We start from the raw sequence: 25,295 nt of genomic DNA, 5'->3' as shown, positions 1-25,295 counted from the left end.
ACTACTGATCTGTTACTTACTAAGTCATGTCCAGAAAATCTATTAGGCATTAAAACACTGAAAGAATTAGGTGCAGTTATATGCTGTTCCCCAGAGGGAATACGATTGTTCCTGCGTGACTTTAAGGGTCACTATGTATTACGAGATTTTGATCCCAGATTGTCCAATGTTCCGCAGCATCTATGGGCGCAAGGTCCAACCGATGTTGGTTATATGCAAATCACACCCCATCGTGTGACTCTCAAGCCAGGTGTAGTGTTACCACGAATCAGACAGTATAGATTGCCACCGGAGGCTGTAGCAGCCTTATCCAAAATTATTGACGAGCTCATCGCTCAAGGAGTGGTTGTAGAAACTGACTCCAATGTATGCAATTCTCCGATCATTCCAGTCATGAAACGTACTGATCCAAATGCACCCCCAGTATATCGATTAGTGATTGACTTACGAGAGCTTAATAAATGTATTATTCCCCAGTACCCAGTTGTCCCAGACATCTCTTCCCTATTGACAGCCATTGATTCAGAAGCCTCATTTTTTACAGTCATAGACCTCAAGAATGCATTTTTTAGTGTCCCCATTCATCCAGACAGCCAGTTCCTTTTCGGATTTTGTTTAAATGGAAGGAGCTATATGTTCACACGAGCTCCTCAAGGTTTCACAGAAAGTCCTAGTATTTACAGTCAAGCACTTAAGAGACAACTAGACAACATTCACATGCCAACTGACACTGCCCTGCTCCAGTATGTCGATGATCTACTGATCACAGCCCGTTCTGAACGTGACTGCGAGCGAGCGTCACTGACGGTCCTGTATTTCCTAGCCGAGATGGGGCACAAGGTGTCCCCTTCGAAGCTTCAATTCTGTGTCCAGCAAGTGGTATACTTAGGACACTTACTGTCCAAGAGGGGTAGGCAGTTGACACCTGACCGTATCCAGTTAATAGCGAGTCTTCCTCAGCCCAAGACCCAGAAGGAGGTACGTGCTTTTATCGGCCTCACTTCTTATTGCCGACAATGGATTCCTCAGTATGCATTTCTAGCCAAGCCACTGATACAGTTAACGACACAGGAGGCAGCCGTATCGACTGTCCTCCCTTGGACATCTGAACATACACTCAGCTTCAATGAGTTAAAGAAAGCCCTATGTCAAGCTCCAGTTCTAGCTACACCAAACTACAGTAAGCCTTTTACACTTTTCGTCACAGAACGCGAAGGTACAGCATTATCTGTTCTCACACAAGATCAAGCAGGACAATACAAGCCCTGTGCTTATTTTTCGAGCACATTAGATCCTGTAGCCCAGGCTCTGCCTGCGTGCCTCAAGTCAGTTGCAGCCACAGCACTAGCTATCAGACAAAGTGATTCCATAGTATTAGGACACTCCCTGACAGTACAGGTTCCACACTCCGTGGAAGTTCTTTTAAACCGAACACAAACTCAGCACTTGACAATTGCACGTTTAACAGGTTATGAATTGACACTGTTCCAGCCACACATAGAAATCAGACGCTGCAACGTTTTAAATCCTGCTACATTGTTACCATCAATTACTTCGAATTCTGCCACACACGACTGTGTGGAAGTAGTTAACATTATGACCAAGCCAAGACAAGATCTGACAGATATTCCACTACCAGATCCCGACCTGACACTTTATGTGGATGGTTCATGCATGAGAACTAGTACAGGAGAACTAGTAGCCGCGTATGCAGTGACTACTGACACTGAAGTTATTAAGACACACCGTATTGACACCCTGTCCGCTCAAGCAGCAGAGCTAGTTGCTCTGACACAAGCCTGCATACACGCTAAGAACCGGAAAGTTAATGTTTACACAGATTCACGCTACGCATTTGGAGTCGTACACGACTTTGGAGTGCTCTGGCAGGAGAGAGGTTTCATGACTTCTCATGGAACCAAGATTCGGCATGGTCTCCTTATTCAAGCTCTGTTAGATGCAATACATTTACCGACATCCATTGCTATCATGAAATGCAAAGCACATACGAAGGTTACTGACACTATTTCCCAAGGTAATGATCTAGCAGATCGCACAGCCAAGCTTACAGCTCAGACCCCAGACATTCCAGTTAACATGACACACACCCTAGATCCGACTACATGTATGACAGTTAAGGACCCTACTCAAGATGTCATAGATATCCAGTTACATGCTACTCCCGAAGAAATCAAGAAATGGTCCGAACAAGGAGGGGTCCAGACAGATCAAGGATGGTTAACGAAAGGAATAGCCACTTGGTTTCTCCCCGACTCTATGGTTCAAGTCATTATCAATACCGCACATAGTCCAGCACATTTAGGAGAAAAAGCTATGTTAGACAGTATCCAGAACATTTGGTTCAACAAGCATTTACGAGCTGCAGCCAAGCAGAAAGTCCGTACCTGTATGATATGTTGTCAGTTTAATCCAGGTAAAAGTGTCCCGGTGGAACAAGGTGGATTCCAACCTCCTGACCACCCTTTTGAAGTCCTCCAGATGGATTATATTCAGATGGAGCGATGTCGAGGTTTCAAGTATGTCCTTGTAGTCGTATGCGCTTTGTCCAGGTGGACAGAAGCATATCCAGTCCCAGATTACACAGCCGCGACCACTGCCAAGCAGTTGGTTCGTGAGTTCTTCCCCCGTTATGGACTCCCTAGGGTCGTATATTCTGATAACGGCCAGCCATTCTCCTCAGAGTTAATGAAGCATGTTTCCCTTTTGTTAGGGTACCAGTGGAAGTTCCATTGTGTACGCCATCCTGAAGCAGCAGGTCTCGTAGAGAGACATAACCAGACCCTGAAAATTCGCATCGCCAAAGTATGTAAAGAGAAAGGTGTGGACTGGCTAGTAGCTCTGCCAGTCGCTTTGTTCTATATGCGCATGGTCGCACATTCCAGATCAGGTCTGTCCCCGTATGAGGTCGTTTTCGGCCGCCCCCCTAACATGTGGGGTACACCCAGACCCCGAAGTATTACCGATGTTTCAAGTAATATGCTGACAGATTACCTAGCTTCCTTGATGTCTGCCCTCAACTCTTGTCGTTCACAGGTTGCCGCCGCATTTCCAGACAATACCGAGGTGGCACCGCATGAAATCGTTCCCGGATCCATGGTCTTGGTTCGCAATTTTGACCGCTCAAGTCCGCTGGAGCCACGCTGGAAGGAGCCCCGACAGGTCCTCCTCGCCACCCGTACAGCCGTGAAGTTGGAGGGCCGCAAAGGCTGGGTGCATCTTTCACATATAAAGAAGTTTTATGGACTGAAACCGGTCTCAAAGAACATTTCCCAGGATTTGAAGGATTACCAAAGTACTATTCTCAAGGACTGTCCCGCAAAGAACAATGATACTGCACCCTCCCTGTTAGAGAAAACTCCACAGCAGGAGTATAAGTTGAAACTCCGGTCTAGTAAAATAAGTCAGCCAGTTTGATTGTCTAAGTCCTCCCCTAGGTGAAACGGTTAGACTGTTTCTGACATGTATAAAATAGACCCCCATAGTGAGAGAGTTAGTCAAAACTCAATCCGATGTATCGTTTTTCTAAGTTTCATATTATTTCTCAGCATTATGATTTCCTGCACCAGTTATGCATTTTATCTGTATTTTCCAGTTTCTCATGTAAATAAGTCTGCTAATGCTACAGTAGAACACACGTTTAGTGATCTGCCTCCTCATGAACTCTCTTACCGCCTCGCTATGCGTAATAACTCTTTCATCCGCATGTTACATTATTCACACCAGACCAGCAATGCCACTAATTGTTGGGTGTGTGGCCGACTCCCCCCTTTCCAGATACCGAAGGGAGTTCTGCCACTCTTTCCTTATCCATTTTCACATAATGGTTCGTGTGGAGCATGGTCCACGTTAACGTCATCCTCAACAGATATGTCTTTTCTTAACAGTACGTGTTTTCCAGACAAGCAAGGTCTCCCCCACAGAACCGGGTTAGACCTAGAAAATGAAGTGTATAATTTAGGTAATTATTCTTCGAATTTCATGGTCCTGAATGTTCAGTCTGATACTACTCCAGACTTACCTGCAATTTCGGTACTACCAGTCAAAGGTGAATTATGTGTCCGGAATAATGGTTCTACACACGTAGGACATAGTGATTGTACTACTATTGTCAAAAATAGTGACAGTGGGAAATCTATTTTCAAAGCTTCACGTCATTCTTATTTTATTTGTGGTCAGACCGCATATGTTCGTCTGCCCCTCGATTGGGAGGGAACCTGTTACATTGCCTTCCTACTGCCACCTGTTTTCCTAGCCCCACCTGATTATCATAGAAACACACATCTAGTACACATTAGACATAGAAGGGAGTCCCCCATTGTCGATTATACTGAAACTGCTCTAGAACAGTATACAGATTTCAATAGAGGTTTCTTCTTCTTTATAGGACCTATCCAGAATAGTAAGCTAATCCGTAGGTTAACCAGAACCCTTGAAGTAGTAGTCAATGAGACTGCCTCTGCTCTAGGTAACTTAACTGAAGAGCAATCTGCTATGAGATTTGTCGTTTTACAGAATCGTCTCGTCCTTGACGTCATATTGTCCGATAGGGGCGGGGCCTGTAGAGTCATCGGATCTAGTTGCTGCATTTTCATTCCAAATAACGCGCCGTCTGTTTATTCAGCTATAACCAGACTCCATAAAATTGCCCATCTGTTACACCAAGATCCAGGCACCTGGACGTGGTCCGGTTGGTTCTGGAACATAGTTTCCGCCTGGGGATGGAAAGTATTGTCATTTCTAGGTATTGCAGTAGCGATCATATTCAGCTGCTGCCTCTGTATACAATGTGGCCCTGCGATTTGCGGCATTTGTGCTACCTCTTGTATTCCTAGTCCCAAGCCCCGTTCTAAAACCCGTTCCCAGAAAATTCGAGACGAGCAAATGATACTGTATGAAATGATAGATGGTATCATGAATATTGATGTTTCCTGATGGAAACGTAGTGACAAGGAGGGAATGTGGAAAAGTAAATTTTGCCATGTTCTGTGTCCCTATGCGTCATCCATCATATGTTATTTGTGCATGATTAATATGCATATGTATTCCCTATGTTCGATTAAAGACGCAATTACAGTTGTGTCCACCTCTAGTATGCCAGTTTCCAGTTCTCGTGAATACTACGAATATCAGGCCCATGTGAAGTTACGTTGCCACGTTTCTCAGTGTGCACGTTATTCCATTGTAAAGTCCCCGTTTCTAGGCCTCAGAAGGGCCTGGACACCAGATTCAGCTCCTGTCTCCTGTCTCCTGAAGTCTCGCTGAGGAGCGATACAGCCCCCACCTGTATCCTCGACCCTTCACTTACTTCCTGCCTCGCAGTGCCCGGTTCAGCCTGGCTCTGCCTCTGAGTCTGCCAAGAGTATGTTATGATTCCAGTTATCAGTTCAGTACTCCTTCTCTGCATTCCTAAGCTACTGAATCGCATCAATAGTTTCCGTCATTGTCTAGCCTTTACGTCTCCACGTTAGAGAAATACTGCATTTTAATGGTCATTTAATATTCTTCATCACGCACTACATGTAGAATAATGCATGCTCCAGTCTTAGAGTCCGTTAGCCTCTCCCCTCCTGACTCTTAGTTCATATCAACATGTTCTCTAAACATCAGATACTAGATACTGCTTAGGTACATGTCGCCCTGACTCTCCAGACTTCAGTCTGCTCCTAGCACAGAGTTCATAGCCCCCAGCTTCTCCTAGTGATACGTCATTGCCAGTTTGCGCGCACCATCAGGTTAGAGGTCCCGGCTCCTCAGGTAGCCCCCTCCATGGTTTCCGCCCCATTCATGACATATTCTGTTACGTTTGCATCACATGTCTATGTATACGCCCTGTTACACCTCTTTTCACCCTTATCTTTCGCGACTGCTATTGATCACACCCACTGCTCCGCCTATCGTATGTATTGTAATGCAACTGTTTTAGTATATATGATCGTGTATTGTTATTAAATGTTAGCGCGCTCATCCCAGATCCAGCCCCAGCAGCTGCTGGGCCCTGCCATCCTATTCCTATGCAGGTTGTCCTGTTCCTGTCCTTATGCTGTATTAAACCTGCAAAACTCCTACTACCTCGAATCTTGACTCTTATTTATTGAGCTATCTGTTATTCATTTATTCATCCAAAAAATAGAGGTATTATTTATTTATTTACCACACAGCACCCCAAAGCGCTATGCGTTGTAATGGTATGCGTTGTAAAAACTGCATTGTAACAGCATGCGTGGTAAAAGCATGCGTTGTAACGTCATAAATCCATATATGGGCCACGAGGAAGAGGGGTACCTGAGGAATAATGATTAGGAATCTGGGTCGTCGCACAGCCTATCCATCTTGTCCTGGAATGTAAATGGATATAGAAGAATAGCGATAGAGGAAGTGTTTAAAAATATCCTTGGGAAGACCGACATTGTTTGTCTGCAGGAGACGTGGCTGTGCGACGATACCCTAGTTATTAAAGGCTTTGCTCATCAGGTAAGGCCGGCAAAAAAGAATCAAGTAGGTAGGCCATCAGGTGGCCATATGACCCTAGTATCAACAAGGATAGTGAAAGTTATACCATCCCTTCAACTTAGATGCAACTGGGCATTAGGCAGTAGATTACTGTTAATAAATAATAACGCGGGTGGCGGAGGTATCTGCATCATAAATGTGTACATTCAGAAAGGGAAAACAAAGGAGTACAAAGTGGAGTTGGAATGCCTAAAGAAGGATCTGGAGGGATTATTTGAGTTATACCCTAAAGATGTGTTTTTATTATTGGGTGATTTTAACCACAGATTAAATCCCCAAAAAATAGATTCATGGCAGAGTGATGTGCTAAGAGCTTATAGTATAGAACTTTCAAAGTTCCCCCATAGTGATATCTCCTCACAGGACGTAAAGCTAGGGCAGTTGCTGGGAGCCATGGGCCTGATCTGTGTTAACGGAAGGAAAGAAACGTATCGGCCCGCTAAATGTACCTTTAAAATAGGGCAGCAACTTTGCCCTATAGATTATGTATTTATCCAAGCATGGTGTTTTCATCTAATAAAACACTTTGAAGTACTTGCAGTAGAGGGTAGCGACCATTTCCCTTTGCTGATAGAATTAGAGGTAAATAGGGACCCGCCAAGACAGAGAGTGTTACAAATAGATGTTGAATACCCAAAGCGGCTTATAACCCTGATTAGTGATGAACATTTAGAGAAACTTAGAGCTCTCCAGCTATTAGTTGGGCTAGAAATCCCCCTACATGGGGAGGCCTTACCCTGGTATGAGGATCTAATAAGACGACTAGTGGAGTGTCTTAGGGTAAAAATTAAATGGGGAAACTATGGGCCAAAAAGTAAAGTTAGTGCACCCCCAGTTAATAAACCCTGGTTTGATAATGAATGTCGTAATGCTAAGGCCGCTATTAAGAAACTGGAAAGAGGCCTTAGGCGGAGCTATAATGTTATCCCATCACTGGAATTAAAGAAAGCAAGGTTAAAATACAAGTCAACAATCAGAGAAAAAAAAGGTCCTTTAAGGGAAAATGTTGGGTTAATTTACTCGAGGCCATTGATGAAACAAATGTTAAAGGATTCTGGAAATTGATTAAGGAATGCACGGGGGAAGTTGTGGGATCCCTGCAGTGCTCCGTCCCAGAGGATAAGTGGGCAGTTTATCTTGAGGAATTATAAGGCAAATGGCCTAGCAAAGGGGAAATAATACTGACAAGCTGGCCAGGTGTTAGGGAGGATATACTGGTACATTTTACCCCAGGCCATATTAGGAGAGTAATAGCTGGTTTAAATTTATCCCGAGCAGCCGGCCCAGACAACCTACCAGCAATTATTATAAAAACGAATCTTGACTGGTGGGCTGAGTTTTTCTCAAATATGTTTCATGGAATATTAAAGACAGGTCTAATACCAGAAAGTTGGAAAGGGGCTATCATTAGACCGATACACAAAAAAGGCGATGTAAACTCCCCAAAAAATTACTGCCTAATAAATCTCCTTGACATTGGGGAAAAGGTATTCGCCAAAGTAATCCTAGGCCTGTTAAAGGACTGGGCAGAGGATAACCAGATAATACCCCCAGAACAGGGGGGGTTCAAATAAGGGCACTCAACGATAGACCACTGTTTTTCTCTCTGGGCCATCGCGCAGAAGTCGATTGAACAGAGGGATAATTTATTCTGCTGTTTCGTGGACTTCCGTGCAGCTTTCGATCTTGTGAGTAGAGAGCAGCTATGGTCAACTCTGGAAGGATACAATCTCTATGAAGACATATTGGCGATTATAAAAGCCTTACACACTGAAAATTGGGCCCAGATAATCCTGGATGAGGAGGGTGGACTAGCTGGGAGGATCTAAATTGGAAATGGCTTGAGGCAGGGGTGCGTACTTGCCCCTCTGCTTTTTCCCCTGTTTTTAGCCGACCTACCAGCAAAATTAAAAGAGGTAAAAGGGGCTAGCCCAAAAGTGGGTGGTAATAATGTCTCGTGTTTACTATACGCTGACGATCTAGTGATCATGGACCTGACGCAGATAGGTCTCCAGAGAAAACTAAACATGTTCAATGAATATTGTCTAAATAAAAAGCTAACTGTGAACATGGAAAAGACCAAAATGTTATGCTTCGGTAGGAGTAAATCCCGGTTCCCTTGGTGCCTAGGTACAAATTTACTTGAGAGAGTGAATGAATATAGATACCTAGGAATCTGGTTTATGAGTAACCCTAAATGGTATACCCATCTGGAGGCACTTAAAATGAGGGCATCTGCCTCTGTGAAGGGACTAAAAATATTCAACAGTGTGTATGGAGAAAATTCAGATAGGCCGGTCATAAAAGCCTATTTAGCAATGGTTTCTCCCCAATTCCTGTATGGGGCAGAAGTGCTTTATTTAAGTGGGAAAAAAGGCTGGGATAAAGAAGAGGGAAATATCCTAAAAAGCTTATTCTCACTGCCAAAATCCTCTATGGTACAAGCTGCAAGACTCGAGTTGGGAATGACCTCTTGGGCGGCAACTGCCTGTATGGCACTAATTCGATTTTGCCAGCGCCTAGGGTCTGATGAGCACCTAAAAATTTCCCAGTGGTGTAAAAGTGAAATCGTCACTAGTGAACTGGCCTGGGCGAAACAGATAAGAGCCGCACTAAGTGAAGCTTATGGAGAGTTGAGTTTAAAACTATCTCCGCAACTGGGTCCTCCAAGTATAGCAAAGACAGAATTAAGAACACTGGGAGCAGAGACTTCCCGCACATATGACAGAGAGTACCTCTCGCGGAAAGTTTCGGTGTCGCATATGACCCTGGCTTGGGAATCTAACCAACAGTATCCCTATGTAGACAGATTGCCGAGCTTCCACCTAAGACGGGAGGTACTAAAAGTGCGAATGGGAATAAACCCCTGCTATGGGAATATAGAGTTTAAAAGTTTTATGCTGAATAGTAATGGTACCTGTACTTGCGCGTTAGGTAATCATTGCGATATCGTGCATATTTTATTAGATTGTAGGAAGTTTTGGGATTTTCGTAAAGAGATTTTATGTCAGATTTTTAAAAAATATATGATCAGAAATAGGCTGCAAGCTGCTAACCTTCTAATTGAAATGACGAACCTAGACATTGCATGTGCTATGGGGAAATTTATGAGTAAGGTCAGGGTGTTCCTCAGTGTACAGAGTAAATAGCTTTTACAATGCACTTGGGGTAGGATGATGCGCTACATGTAAAGGACAACGGTACGGCATGGAATTCCTTGGAAGGATCCTGATGTAGATGATGGATTTACCCGACCTAACTAGTCGTCGATGGTCATTTGTATTTTGTATGAAGGTTATGTGTATCTTATGATATGTACTTATACCATGTTTTTAATACGTTCTTGCCTATGTTTTAATAGTAATTTTATGTATAGGGTACACTTTTATGGTTGTAATTAACCAAATAAAGTTTTCTTACTGACTGACTGACAGTGAAGTGGAGATAGAGGAGTCAAGGCTCCTTTGGAAATTCAAATAGGCATTTTGCCGAGATGAGCTGCTGATTAGTCATCCTGCAGCACTGCAATTTGGAGGAAGTGGGAGTGAAAGGTGGAACAGCAGTCTCTGTTAAAGTGTAAAAGACCCCTTTAGGTGAAGCTAATCCTTTGTCTCTTCCATGATCACTGCTCAGTGTGGCGATTTATATCAAGATGCAGACATCTCGCATCTCTTTTATGACTCTGTCGTGGGTGCTTCGAGCTGAGGAATAACCAGTTGTGAGTTTTATTACTCTACACCAAGGCAATGTACAGACAGCAGCCTGAGAGGACACTCGAAATGTGATGCACCATAAGCCAGTTATTTAAGGGAGTGAGAGAACCACCCCAAATGGGTTGTAAAAGTGCAGGCAGAGGATCCTCATCTTCTTTCTGCTTTGACTGTAAAAAATTGGAACTCACTGTCACTTGCTGTTCCAGTTCGAAGTTCACAGTTCTCTATGATCAAGGAAGGGAGTGGTCCACAAAGGACCGCTGTGCAACCAGGGCTGGTACCTGCCTGACACCTAGCTTTCCAAGCATGAGGGAACATCACCTGAAGTCTTGCCTTGCAGAAAGAAGCAGGTTAACTGACCTGAGGTGGTTAAAAGCCAACCTGCATTTAGAGAGAGGGAAAGTGCTGGCCAACTCTGTCGGAATTGTGATTGCCTAAGAACAGCTAGAAACAACAAGACTGTGGACTGCTAGAGAAAGGATGATGGAAGAGTGCGACCTGTGTGACTTAAAAGTCAGCAGGTACCAGATTCCCCTGGTTGCAGTTCCAGGTGGGAACTAAAGGATTTGTAATCAACAAAATTGGACACTTGTAACACTGCTCAACCTTTGGTTCAGTGCAAATAAGGAAACCCTCAGAGAAGTCAATGTATGATTGGAAATTGCGGTATATTGTTTCATCCGCCCCACATTGACATTCACGCAGTTATCATAGGGTTATTCCTATTAGTATGTACTGCTCACCTCATCCAGAGGCACCTCCAGTCTCGAGTGCAGTGTCCAGAGACAAAAAGGACTTTCCCCAAAAAATGGTTTAAAAAAGAAAATGTGCTCCCGAAAATTTTTATTATAGGGCAAACTTTCATTAGTTAAAAAATAGTAAATACTCAGTTATTGGCCGAGTTACTAGGCCGTGTAGTATTACAGGGATAGGGTTGTCGACATGTTTCAGCTCTATTGGGCCCGGAGGTCTGTAGAGCTTTCGTCAGGACTTACATAACAAAATGAACAAACAATATTTATATACACATATAATGCTACTCACACGATTTGTGCGGTAATCCCAAACTCATAGCAGTTATATGAGTGTTGTGTTTCTTCACGATCTATGGAAGAATGTGCATTTAAAGCTTTTTTTAGCTAATAACAGTGATTTTAAGAAATTTTCTAATGGGTAAGTGCAGTAACTTAGTTAGTACTCTCAATAACATTTGCATTACTAATGAAGGATTTTTTTAAAAAAAATAAGCGTTTTATTAACACTGGAATTACTCATGAAGGGAGGAGAATATAGGGAGGCTATGAATACATTTCTTTATGAAATACAGGCGCTGGGTAATCTCATCATCTCATATTTCGAAATTTACCACTGTTAACCGGGGGGGTCTCAAGGTGTATTCTGTCAGCACCGGGTCGGGTGCTGTGTTATATCATGTTCAGTGCACACAGGGAAGTGTGCCTTTTATCTATCCTGTGCTGTCCTCATTTTGTAAACTGTGTGACCGTGAGATCTTATTGTTGTGATTAAGCCTCTCCTAACTGTATTGGTGCTTGTGGAGATAGCGGATGGTCAAATCTTGCTTTAAACTTCGATTTAACATTAAACGAGCTACTGTCATCAAATATTTATTATCGAGTATTGGTACACGCCCTTTCATGTTAGACGATAGGGAGGCAATGCCCGCTGTTAAAACGCAGTTAGCTCTTACCTGTCGTGTGAGGAAACGCTGCTTCCAGCGGGGGACGCCTTCATGTGCTGCAGAGCTGAAGCAGAGCAAGAACCTCGGTAAGAATGAGAGGGGAAGAGAAATTATACGGCTTACCCAAGGAGAAAGTCGGAGATATCTTCCGCCATTACCCGCGTGGAGGCTATACTCCAGCCTTGTGCTGACTCTGCCCCCGGAGTACGGAAGTCGAGTTGTGGTTTCTTTTTTTAAGGGCGGTAGAGCGCCTCGGATTTAAAGGCACAGGGGCACGTCAATTTTACTCGTGGCATGGTACAAACATCAGATTCGTAAAAGGGTCACAGATTACAGTAACAAATAGTAATAACTAGAGTACTGATATAGGATGGTAGGTAATTAATTACATCTATTGCTTAGGACCTGTTGGGGGTGCACTTGAGATGTAACAGGTCAGGAATTAGCATCTGGTCGAGTAAACGTGTTAGTAATTTACTTAGCAAAGTGAGGCCAAGCTATATTGTCATTTAGACCGATTTCGAAAGTGCGCAAGCGGTCCACCCATCTTTGCTCCTTTTCGTACAGTACCTTTTCGGCATTACCAGATTTGTTGGTCAGCATTTCAATGACTGTCCATTGCATTTCCTCATGAGTGTGGTTCTTTTCCAAGTAGTGGGAGCACAACTTGGTGGTATTCTTTTTCAACCTGATATAACTCTTGTGCTCTCCTATCCTGAGCTTGACTTTGCGGCAGGTCATTCCAATATATTGTTTCTGGCATGGGCACTGAATCATGTAAATAACATGAGATGAATTGCAGTTTGTGAACTGCTTCTGAGTCCATATAAACTCATTCTTTAGTTGCAGGGTTTTTGTGGCTGTTGTTGATTTGCAAGCAACACAGGTCCCGCACGGGAAGTGTCCTGACAGAGGTGTCATATTGACACTGTTGGTTACAGATAAAAGGGCAGTAGACCTGGGGCGGGTATGGACCAGAGTGTCTTTAAGGTTTTTGGTCCTTCTATTCGCGAACCTTGGTCTGGGCCAATCGAACTGTCCAGTGTTCACTATGTGCCAGTTCTTTTTTATTAACTTCTGAATAGCATATGTTGCTGGATTGAAAGTAGTCACACACGTGGTTAGGTCTTTTACTGGTTCTTTTTGGTGTGTTTGTAAGAGACACTCATGAGGTTGGTTGTCAGCTCTTTTTTTGCATTTTTTGATGACTCTTTCAGTATAGTCCCTCTTTTTTAGTTTTTTGCTCAGGTCCTTTGCTTGTTCTTGGTAATCACTGTTTTTGCTACAATTTCTTTTGAGGCGCGGAAATTGACTAAAAGGCAAATTGTCTCTTAGAGGCTTGGGGTGATGGCTCTTGTGGGACAACAGGCTGTTTTTCGCCGTCGGTTTCGTGTATGTTTTAGTCTGTAGGATACTCTTTTCGTTGAATATTGTCAGATCCAAAAAGTCAAGGTGGCTATTGCTGGAAGTATGTGTGAATTTTAACCATGGATCCAGGGTGTTCAGCCATAACATAAACTCTGTCAGGTCTTGGTCGGTGTTCCAAATTAGGAAAATGTCATCGATGTATCTCTTCCAGTATATGATACTGGAAGAGAACATGTTGGTTTCATTGAGGACAAACTCTGTTTCGAATTGGCTAACATAGAGTCCTGCCACCGAAGGCGCGAAGGCGCTGCCCATAGAGGTACCATGGGTTTGGAGGTACAGGTGGTTGTTGTACTTGAAAAAATTTTCTTTAAGTGCCAGCTTGCAGCATTCCAGTATGAAATGTCTTGGTGTATTATACTGCCACGTCTCTGAGTAAAGGACATCCTCTAACATCTGTAGTGTTGTATCTTGAGGGAGACTCGTGAAAAGGGATTCCACATCTAGGCCTACTAGAAGCATCGTTGTAGGATCGAAAGGCATGTTTTCAATCTGTAACAGGAGATCTCTTGTATCTTTTAGGTATGTACATGTTTTTTGAACAAGAGGTTTCAAAAATTCGTCTGCGAATTTTGAAAGGGGCTCTAACACGGATCCAATTCCGGACACTATCGGGCGTCCTGGAGGTGGTGTCCTGTTTTTATGGGTTTTTGGGAGGGAGTAGAAATATGGAATGACTGGCTCCCTAACCATTAAAAAGTCTGCTTCTTTTTTGGATATCCATCCTTTAGTTTCAGCCTCATATACCATGATGGATATGGTATTCTGGAGTCTCTCAGTGGGATCCATTATGATTCTTTGGTAAAATCTGGTATCAGAGAGGAGGGCTAGACATTGTTGGTTATAGCCTGTCTTGGAGAGAATTACTGTGCCTCCCCCCTTATCCGCAGGTTTTATCACCAGATCTTCGTTTTTACTAAGATCTTCCATTGCCAGACGTTCCTTCTTTGTCAGGTTTTGAAAAACTTTGGTTCCGCTCGTGTCCAGATTATCTATTCCTTTTAGGAGTGCTTGTTCGAAGGTGTGGAGTTCCGGCGGTATGCTGGATGACGGGGGGTTAAAAGTTGATTTCTTCCGGAGGGTAGTATCGCCCTCAGGCTGTTTATTAGTAGTATTAGAGAAGAAAGCTTTTAATTTTAGAGTTCTGCAGAATTCAGCCAGTTCACTTTTGATTTTGAAAGTGTCTATTTTTGGGGTAGGAACGAAACCCAGTCCTTTATTCAAGACAGATATTTGGTCGCTGGTAAGCTCTACATCTGAGAGGTTGACGATTAGTGAGTGTTCTTGCTGGTTGAAGGTTGTGCTGCTGCCATGCTCCGTGTTTGGACGTTTCTCTGCTGGTCTTGCCAGGTCAGTGACTTTCTTTTTCCTCGGGGCTGGGGTCGGCCTCGGGATAAAAAAGACGGTTGTTCTTGTTGGTGCTGATTATGCTGTCCCGTCAGTTGTTGGTCCATCAGTTGGGGCATCTGTTGCATCCCTTGCATTCCTTGTTGGAATGGATAAGCCCAGCCTCCGTAGTGTGGGACAAATGGTTGGTAATATGGTATGTTGAAAGTGGGATGGTAAGGACGTTGCCATCTGTTACCCCTTCTTGGGCGTTGATGTCTGAAGTTATTTCGACCTCTAGTCGGGTTGTAGTCATCTGAACTATTGAAAGAACTGTTCGAAGAATTTTTTCCGACAGATTCATTATCTGAGTTTGCTTCTGTGAAAACGAAATCATCTTTTATGTATGGGTGCATCTTTTCCTGGCTGAATTTCTTGATATCTTTTGCAAGTTTCTGTAACTTGTTCTGCATCAGGAACTCTTGTGTTTCTTCCATTTCCTTTGTCATTTCATCCAGTCTTTTTTTGTAGACTTGTGGGTTGATGCCCTTTTTCAGCTCGTTTTCACAGGCTTCTATTTCTAGGAGTAGTGCTTCCGAGAGGCGTCTCGCTGTTTTGATAATCAGAACCAAATAGTCTAGGGTGCATTTCCATGAAATGGAAGACCAGTCTTTTCGGAATGCCAGATCGTGGAGAATGATGCGAGGTGCATTTCCGACCCATAGGCCTCTAGGCGCTATTTTGGACCTTAAATACTCGGTCATAATGATTCCGTGAATCGCAGTTCTGATTTGGTTCTTCTTCTTCTCTGATAAAGTGTCCCAGTCATCCGTCTGGGATAAGGCTTCTGTTAGGTCTGCATTGTTGATGAGTGGTTGCGCCGCTAGTAATTCATCAATTTCACTTGCATCATAGCTTAATCCCACAATTCCTTCCATGATTGAAGTTTTGTTTAGAAAACTTATGTGTAAATTTCAGTTCCGCAGCTGCGCGCTGCTTATATACACAGTTCATCAACAGGGAGGGATGAGGATTTTGAGTGTCCGTTTCTTTCCCCAAAATAATCAATTTGTAATCAACAAAATTGGACACTTGTAACACTGCTCAACCTTTGGTTCAGTGCAAATAAGGAAACCCTCAGAGAAGTCAATGTATGATTGGAAATTGCGGTATATTGTTTCATCCGCCCCACATTGACATTCACGCAGTTATCATAGGGTTATTCCTATTAGTATGTACTGCTCACCTCATCCAGAGGCACCTCCAGTGTCGAGTGCAGTGTCCAGAGACAAAAAGGACTTTCCCCAAAAAATGGTTTAAAAAAGAAAATGTGCTCCCGAAAAATTTTATTATAGGGCAAACTTTCATTAGTTAAAAAATAGTAAATACTCAGTTATTGGCCGAGTTACTAGGCCGTGTAGTATTACAGGGATAGGGTTGTCGACATGTTTCAGCTCTATTGGGCCCGGAGGTCTGTAGAGCTTTCGTCAGGACTTACATAACAAAATGAACAAACAATATTTATATACACATATAATGCTACTCACACGATTTGTGCGGTAATCCCAAACTCATAGCAGTTATATGAGTGTTGTGTTTCTTCACGATCTATGGAAGAATGTGCATTTAAAGCTTTTTTTAGCTAATAACAGTGATTTTAAGAATTTTTCTAATGGGTAAGTGCAGTAACTTAGTTAGTACTCTCAATAACATTTGCATTACTAATGAAGGATTTTTTTTAAAAAATAAGCGTTTTATTAACACTGGAATTACTCATGAAGGGAGGAGAATATAGGGAGGCTATGAATACATTTCTTTATGAAATACAGGCGCTGGGTAATCTCATCATCTCATATTTCGAAATTTACCACTGTTAACCGGGGGGTCTCAAGGTGTATTCTGTCAGCACCGGGTCGGGTGCTGTGTTATATCATGTTCAGTGCACACAGGGAAGTGTGCCTTTTATCTATCCTGTGCTGTCCTCATTTTGTAAACTGTGTGACCGTGAGATCTTATTGTTGTGATTAAGCCTCTCCTAACTGTATTGGTGCTTGTGGAGATAGCGGATGGTCAAATCTTGCTTTAAACTTCGATTTAACATTAAACGAGCTACTGTCATCAAATATTTATTATCGAGTATTGGTACACGCCCTTTCATGTTAGACGATAGGGAGGCAATGCCCGCTGTTAAAACGCAGTTAGCTCTTACCTGTCGTGTGAGGAAACGCTGCTTCCAGCGGGGACGCCTTCATGTGCTGCAGAGCTGAAGCAGAGCAAGAACCTCGGTAAGAATGAGAGGGGAAGAGAAATTATACGGCTTACCCAAGGAGAAAGTCGGAGATATCTTCCGCCATTACCCGCATGGAGGCTATACTCCAGCCTTGTGCTGACTCTGCCCCCGGAGTACGGAAGTCGAGTTGTGGTTTCTTTTTTTAAGGGCGGTAGAGCGCCTCGGATTTAAAGGCACAGGGGCACGTCAATTTTACTCGTGGCATGGTACAAACATCAGATTCGTAAAAGGGTCACAGATTACAGTAACAAATAGTAATAACTAGAGTACTGATATAGGATGGTAGGTAATTAATTACATCTATTGCTTAGGACCTGTTGGGGGTGCACTTGAGATGTAACAGGTCAGGAATTAGCATCTGCTCGAGTAAAAGTGTTAGTAATTTACTTAGCAAAGTGATGCCAAGCTATATTGTCATTTAGACCGATTTCGAAAGTGCGCAAGCGGTCCACCCATCTTTGCTCCTTTTCGTACAGTACCTTTTCGGCATTACCAGATTTGTTGGTCAGCATTTCAATGACTGTCCATTGCATTTCCTCATGAGTGTGGTTCTTTTCCAAGTAGTGGGAGCACAACTTGGTGGTATTCTTTTTCAACCTGATATTACTCTTGTGCTCTCCTATCCTGAGCTTGACTTTGCGGCAGGTCATTCCAATATATTGTTTCTGGCATGGGCACTGAATCATGTAAATAACATGAGATGAATTGCAGTTTGTGAACTGCTTCTGAGTCCATATAAAGTCATTCTTTAGGGAATTACTTTATATGGACTCAGAAGCAGTTCACAAACTGGAAGCAGCGTTTCCTTGTGGAAAAGTAAATTTTGCCATGTTCTGTGTCCCTACGTGTTCCCCATCCTATGTTATGTGTGCATGATTAATATGCATGTGTATCCCCCATGTTTGATTAAAGACGCAATTACAGTTGTGTCCATCTCTAGTATGCCAGTTTCCAGTTCTCGTGAAAGCTACGAGTATTAGGCCTATGTAAAGTTACGTTGCCACGTTTCTCAGTGTGCACGTTATTTCATTAAAAAGTCCCCGTTTCTAGGCCTCAAAAGGGCCCGGACACCAGATTCGTCTCCTGTCTCCTGAGCCCTCGCTCAGGAGCGATACAGCCCCCACCTGTATTCCTGACCCTTCACTTACTTCCTGCCTCACAGTGCCCGGCTCAGCCTGGCTCTGCCTGCTAGTCTGCCAAGAGTATGTTATGATTCTAGTTATCAGTCCAGCCCTCTTTCTCTGCATTCCTTAGCTACTGAATCGCATCAATAGTTTCCGTCATCGTCTAGCCTTTACGTCTCCATGTAAGAGAAATACTGTATTAATGGTCATTTAATATTCTTCAACACACACTACATGTAGAATAATGCATGCACCAGTCTTAGAGTCTGTTAGCCTTTACCCCGATAACTTTTAGTTTATATCAACATGTTCTCTAAACATCAGATACTAGATAATGTTTAGGTACATGTCGCCCTGACTCTCCAGACTTCAGTCTCTGCTCCTAGCACAGAAGTCATAGCCCCCAGCTTCTCCTAGTAACACGTCATTGTCAGTTTGCGCGCACCACTAGGTTAGAGGTCCCGGCTCCTCAGGTAGCCCCCTCCATGTTTCCGCCCCATTTATGACATATTCTGTTACGTTTACATCACATGTCTATGTAAACGCCTTCTGTTACACCTCTTTTCACCCTTATCTTTCGCGACTGCTATTGACCACACCCACTGCTCCGCCTATTGTATGTATTGTAATGCAATTGTTTTAGTATATATACTTGTGCACTGTTATTAAATGTTACGCCAACGCCGATCCTGCCCCCGGCAGCGCTGCCATCCTATTCCTGTGCAGGTTGTCCTGTTCCTGTCCTTATGCTGTATTAAACCTGCAAACTCCTACTACCTCGAATCTTGACTCTTATTTATTGAGCTATCTGTTATTACTATGTCCAGTCAAAAATAGATCCGGTATTATTTATTTATATACCACATAATGGCGCCCGAATAGGGACTTGCCCTTTCCCCACGCGCCGGTGAAGCCACGTATGCCCCCTGATCCTCTGCAGCCGTGACGGAACCATACCGTGCACGTGCAGATATTTCTGCTTCAAGTATCCCCCAGGCCCACGGAGGAGACGGAGGTTGCGGTCCAGCATCCAGACGAGGCGGTGGAGGAACGCGGCGAGTCCCGACCAGAGCCCAAGCCGAGAGTCCAAGGTCCGAGGTATCCGGAGGCCCACCCGTAACAGAAGTCCGAAGTGTGTCCGTCCGGCGTCGAAGCAGTCCAGTCCAGTCCGAGGCCTTCCGTTCTTGCTGCCCGGTGAGTACCGTTGCTGGGGTAGTATCTAGACAGGGTCAATCTAATTGTCTCTGGTCCGTGGGTTTGGGGTACACAGATCCAACACGAAGTGTCCACTTAGGTGGATGCGGGTCCTGACGTGTCTCTTTATGAGACCGGTAAGTTTCGTACTGTTTCAGCAGTGCATCTAGTTTCTGTTCTAGTCCGTTCTGTTCTCGAGAAATTCATGTATTCTGTTTTCAGTATTCCAGGTAGTGTTTTGTCCGAACTGTTATTTTAAATGTCATTCATGTATTTTAATGTCGTGGTATGAAAGTGGTGTAATGATCGTGTTCATTGTGTATTGTATTGTGTCTAGATTACAGTTCAGTCATGCCTTTGTTTTCCAAACTACGTCAGTTAAGAACAAGAAAAGGTCTGTTAGAAGAAGCGGTTCCTGTCCCGCCTAGGGACAGTCCAGGTCATTTTATGTATCAGAAGCATGGCATAAGTGCCATATTATATCTAGATTTATGGGTGGAGTACACCAAACAGTTAGAAGAAAAGTACAGATGGCCCGTATCGGGTACATGGGATGCCGAGTGCATCATGCGAGTAGAAGAAGCATTATGGAAAAAGAAAGCCAGACAGTCACAGAAAGACGCCATCGAGTTATGGCGCAAAGAATCTCATAAAAGAACCGAAAAAGAAATCAGAAAGTCAGAATTAAGTAGAGAATCCTTAGAAAGAGCCCAAGAAAGGGAACTAATCGAAATAGGTGAACGAGTTAAAACCGAACAGTCAGACAGACAGAGGAATGCCCTTATTAAGGGTATGTATCCTCTTCTTGCCGAGGGCTTGCCAAAAGCAACCCCGGAGGCATCCAGTAATTTTCCGCCATCCTTAGTTCCGACCAAGCTACGTCACAAACCGACCGCAGCTGAGATTTTTCTCTCGTCCTATTTGGACGACACAGTCCCAGAATATGCAAATCCTGTTCCGCCAGCTCCTGTAAATAATGTAAATCCTGCTCCTCCAGTCACCGGGGCACCTGTGGCAGTACCTGCTACGGTACCCCCGGTCCAGCCCATAGTACAACTTCCCGCCACATCAGCCACTCTGCCAGCACGAAGAGTATCAGTCGACGATTCTAGTCTAGGGGCCGCAGGAGGAGGTCCTCCTGGTACCCCGCCACCACACCAACGTGTAACGTTAGTCGAGTTACATGAACGTGCGTTACAGCGTACGCCCAAATATAAGTCCGTTGCAGACATCCGACGAGCTCTTACTGAATGCCGCTATGATCCAGTCACAGGCGATGATAGTACGGTTATATACTCCATACGTGTAAGACGGGTGACCGGGTATTTGGACACCCTACCGGATATGAAAGAAGATCTAGACAGAATATATTGTTTCATCCGTACAGGGGATGATCCAGAAAGTATTGGTGAAGCCATGTCTCAAAGGAAAGCTGAGATCCAGCTCATGATATTAAAGTTTCTGATTAATTGTTTAATAAGGGAACAAGATTATCCGACCAAAGATCCGGCCGAAATGAGAACACTAACAAGGTGGAGTGATAATATAGCCGAGGGTAAGCACAGAATTATCAGTAGTATAGAGAGTATGTACAAGAAAATTCGTAAGGAAATAATAAGGTTACACGAACAACGTAAAACAGCACAAGTAAGCGAGAAAGAGAATGACTCTCCTACAGAAGAGGTAGAGGACGAGAATACCGCCAGAATAGCGTATGTAGGAAAATCTAGATTTCCAGACCGCCATTTACGCCTAGAACACAAGAAAATCTTTCATCATCCAGCACCAGAACAAGGTTCTCTGGAACAAGTATTTCAAGCTACCGATCACATTTTGAAATCACGAATCGGTTATAGCGAGTTAAGTACTATGCATGAACAAGAACTAGCCCGATCAGCAGTCCGATGGACTACTGATTCTACCAATTTTCCAGATGAAATAGTGGCACAAATGTTTCTGAAATTGCCCCCAGCCGAGCAACGACTGGTGGGTATGTATATGATTCAGCACCTCATCACATTGTATGAGGGTCAACATTCTGATCCAGGTCCGTTACATGATGTCCTGAACGAGTTACTCCAGTATAGATGGAAAGGTTTAGGTACCGATTTAATTAGTGTCATTCTAGAACAGCGCCATAAATATAGTATGTTTTTGAACCCGCATTTTGTTCATGTCTCACCTCCAGAAAGTAAACCGTTTTACATAGATAGACAGAATCCGTTACGAGAAGTACACCCAGTCAGGACAGCAGATGGTGAAATGCAACGAGTATTTGTTTACACCCCGATTACAAAGATGGAACTCTTAGAGATGAAGAAACTAATTCCTTGTCATGACAAAGATCCAGCAGGGTTCCACCGAGAGTTAAAAGACATGCTCCGTATGGGAGAATATACGTATCCAGATATTATTAAAATGTTAAAAGTCCTGTTGCCTGCGGGCATATATGAGAAACTCAAGGAAAAAGAATGGGAGGTGGGAGAGAAAAAGATCGATTGGGCAGTTCTAGAAGCTGAAGATAAGATACGAGTGCCAGGTACCGGTCTTGGAGAGAAATGTAAAGAATTACCAGAACTGTTAATACAAGTTTTGCCCAGATTATTAGCCACTAAAAAGGAAGACTGGGATGCAATCTCAGCCTGTAAACAGAAACAAGATGAAGACACTAGTGATTTTTATTCTAGATTTGAAAAATGTTTCATTATAAACAGTGGATTGAAGACGAGTAGCGAGTCATACCCTCATCTTTTTGTTACTAAATTAGTCGAGAATTCAAGTCCACAAGTTAAGAATCGAGTTTTGAAAGTCGAAAGTACATGGCAAGCTAGTACCCCGTCGCAGATGTTACAGATGCTCCAGTATCACCAGAATAGAATCAGAGAAGAGCAAGAACACGAGAGAAGACGTATGAAAGACACGAAAATGAAAGTACTAGTTGCACAATCTGTTCCTCAAGACAGTCAGAAGAGGGGTCCGAATCAAGCCAGTCATCCTGCAGCTCCCGTTAAAGGGACATGCAATTATTGTAAACAGCCAGGTCATTTTATAAACGAGTGTGCAGTTCTGAAACATAATATAGCCACTGGTAAAACTAAAGAAAGACCACGTCCGCCTAGACAAGAACAAGTTTCACAGACTTCTCAGCCACAGAATGCACAACAGACAGTTCCAGCACCGCAGCCTATTGCTGCAACACAGCATGTTACACAGCAGATGTACCAGTATGCTCAGACAGAGTATCCAGAGTATCAACAGTATTCATGAAACAGCCTAGAGAGGGAGGTAGGCTTGCCTCTCATCGAGATTCCTGTAGATCAAGAAGGCCCTATGTTCATAGTCAAGTACTAGGGAAAGACAGAAAGTTTCTGATTGATACAGGGGCAAGTAGGACTACCATAAGTCACGCCGAAGTTCCAGGGGCTCCGCTCTCAGGCTCTAGAAATGTTTCCCTTGGATTTTCAGGAAAGCCTATTGTAAACGAGATATCTAAGCCAGTTACTCTAGAAGTAGGTCCATTGTCCCGCACTACTGATCTATTACTTACGAAGTCATGTCCAGAAAATTTGTTAGGCATTAAGACACTGAAAGAATTAGGTGCAGTCATATGTTGTTCCCCCGAGGGAATACGTTTGTTCTTACGTGACTTCAAGGGTCACTATGTATTACGAGATTTTGATCCAAGATTGTCTAATGTTCCGCAGCATCTATGGGCGCAAGGTCCAACTGATGTTGGCTTCATGCAAATCACACCTCATCGTGTGACTCTCAAGCAAGGTATAGTCCTGCCACGAATCAGACAGTACAGATTGCCACCTGAGGCTGTAGCAGCCTTATCCAAAATTATTGACGAGCTCATGGCTCAAGGAGTAGTTGTAGAAACTGACTCCAATGTATGTAATTCTCCTATCATTCCAGTCATGAAACGTACTGATCCAAATGCACCCCCAGTATATCGATTAGTGATTGACCTTCGGGAACTCAATAAATGTATTATTCCCCAGTACCCAGTAGTTCCAGATATTTCATCCCTATTGACAGCCATTGACTCTGAGGCAATATTCTTTACCGTAATCGACCTCAAGAACGCATTTTTCAGTGTTCCAATTCATCCAGATAGCCAGTACCTTTTCGGTTTTTGTTTAAATGGAAGGAGCTATAAATTCACACGAGCTCCTCAAGGTTTCACAGAAAGCCCTAGTATTTATAGTCAAGCACTTAAGAGACAACTAGACAACATTCACATGCCAGCTGACACTGCCCTGCTCCAGTATGTCGATGATCTACTGATCACAGCCCGTTCTGAACGTGCTTGCGAGCGAGCATCACTTACAGTCTTGTATTTCCTTGCCGAGATGGGGCACAAGGTGTCCCCTTCGAAGCTTCAATTCTGTGTCCAGCAAGTGATCTACTTAGGCCACTTACTGTCCAAGTGGGGTAGGCAGTTGACACCAGACCGTATCCAGTTAATAGCGAGTCTTCCTCAGCCCAAGACCCAGAAGGAGGTACGTGCTTTTATCGGCCTTACTTCTTATTGCAGACAATGGATTCCTCAGTATGCATTTCTAGCCAAGCCACTGATACAGTTAACGACACAGGAGGCAGCCGTATCGACTGTCCTCCCTTGGACATCTGAACATACACTTAGTTTCAATGAGTTAAAGAAAGCTTTATGCCAAGCTCCTGTTCTAGCTACACCGAACTACAGTAAGCCTTTTACACTTTTTGTTACAGAACGTGATGGTACAGCATTATCTGTTCTCACGCAAGATCAAGCAGGACAATACAAGCCCTGTGCTTATTTTTCGAGCACGTTAGATCCAGTAGCCCAGGCTCTGCCTGCGTGCCTCAAGTCAGTTGCAGCCACAGCACTAGCTATCAGACAAAGTGATTCCATAGTATTAGGACATTCCTTGACAGTACAAGTTCCACACTCCGTGGAAGTTCTTTTAAACCGAACACAGACTCAGCACTTGACAATTGCACGTTTAACAGGTTATGAACTGACACTGTTCCAGCCACACATAGAAATCAGACGCTGCAACGTTCTAAATCCTGCTACACTGTTACCGTCAGTTATTTCGAATCCTGCCACACACGACTGTGTGGAAGCAGTTAACACTATGACTAAGCCAAGACAAGATCTGACAGATATTCCATTACCAGATCCCGACCTGACACTTTATGTGGATGGTTCATGTATGAGAACAAGTACAGGAGAACTAGTAGCCGCGTATGCAGTGACTACTGACACTGAAGTTATAGAAACACACCGTATTGACACCCTGTCTGCTCAAGCAGCAGAGCTAGTTGCTCTGACACAAGCCTGCATTCACGCCAAGAACCTGAAAGTTAATGTTTACACAGATTCACGCTACGCATTTGGAGTTGTACACGACTTTGGAGTGCTCTGGCAGGAGAGAGGTTTCATGACTTCTCATGGAACCAAGATTCAGCATGGTCTCCTTATTCAAGCTCTGTTAGATGCCATACATTTACCGACATCTATTGCTATCATGAAATGCAAAGCACATACGAAAGTTACTGACATTATTTCTCAAGGTAATGATCTAGCAGATCGCACAGCCAAGCTTACAGCACAGACTCCAGACATGTCAGTTAATCCGACACAGACACATACTCCAGATCCGACTACCTGTATGACAGTTAAGGACCCTACTCAAGAGGTCATAGATATCCAGTTACATGCTACTCCCGATGAAATCAAAAAATGGTCCGAACAAGGAGGGGTCCAGACAGATCAGGGATGGGTAACGAAGGGAAAAGCCACATGGTTCCTCCCCGACTCTATGGTTCAAGTCATTATCAATACCGCACATAGTCCAGCACACTTAGGAGAAAAAGCCATGTTAGACAGTATCCAGAACATTTGGTTCAACAAGCATTTACGAGCTGCAGCCAAGCAGAAAGTCCGTACCTGTATGATATGCTGCCAGTTCAATCCAGGTAAAAGTGTCCCGGTGGAACAA

Source organism: Lissotriton helveticus, chromosome 11, assembly GCF_964261635.1.
Source record: "Lissotriton helveticus chromosome 11, aLisHel1.1, whole genome shotgun sequence".
NCBI lineage: Eukaryota > Metazoa > Chordata > Amphibia > Caudata > Salamandridae > Lissotriton > Lissotriton helveticus.
Note: the sequence above shows the minus strand (reverse complement) of the source record.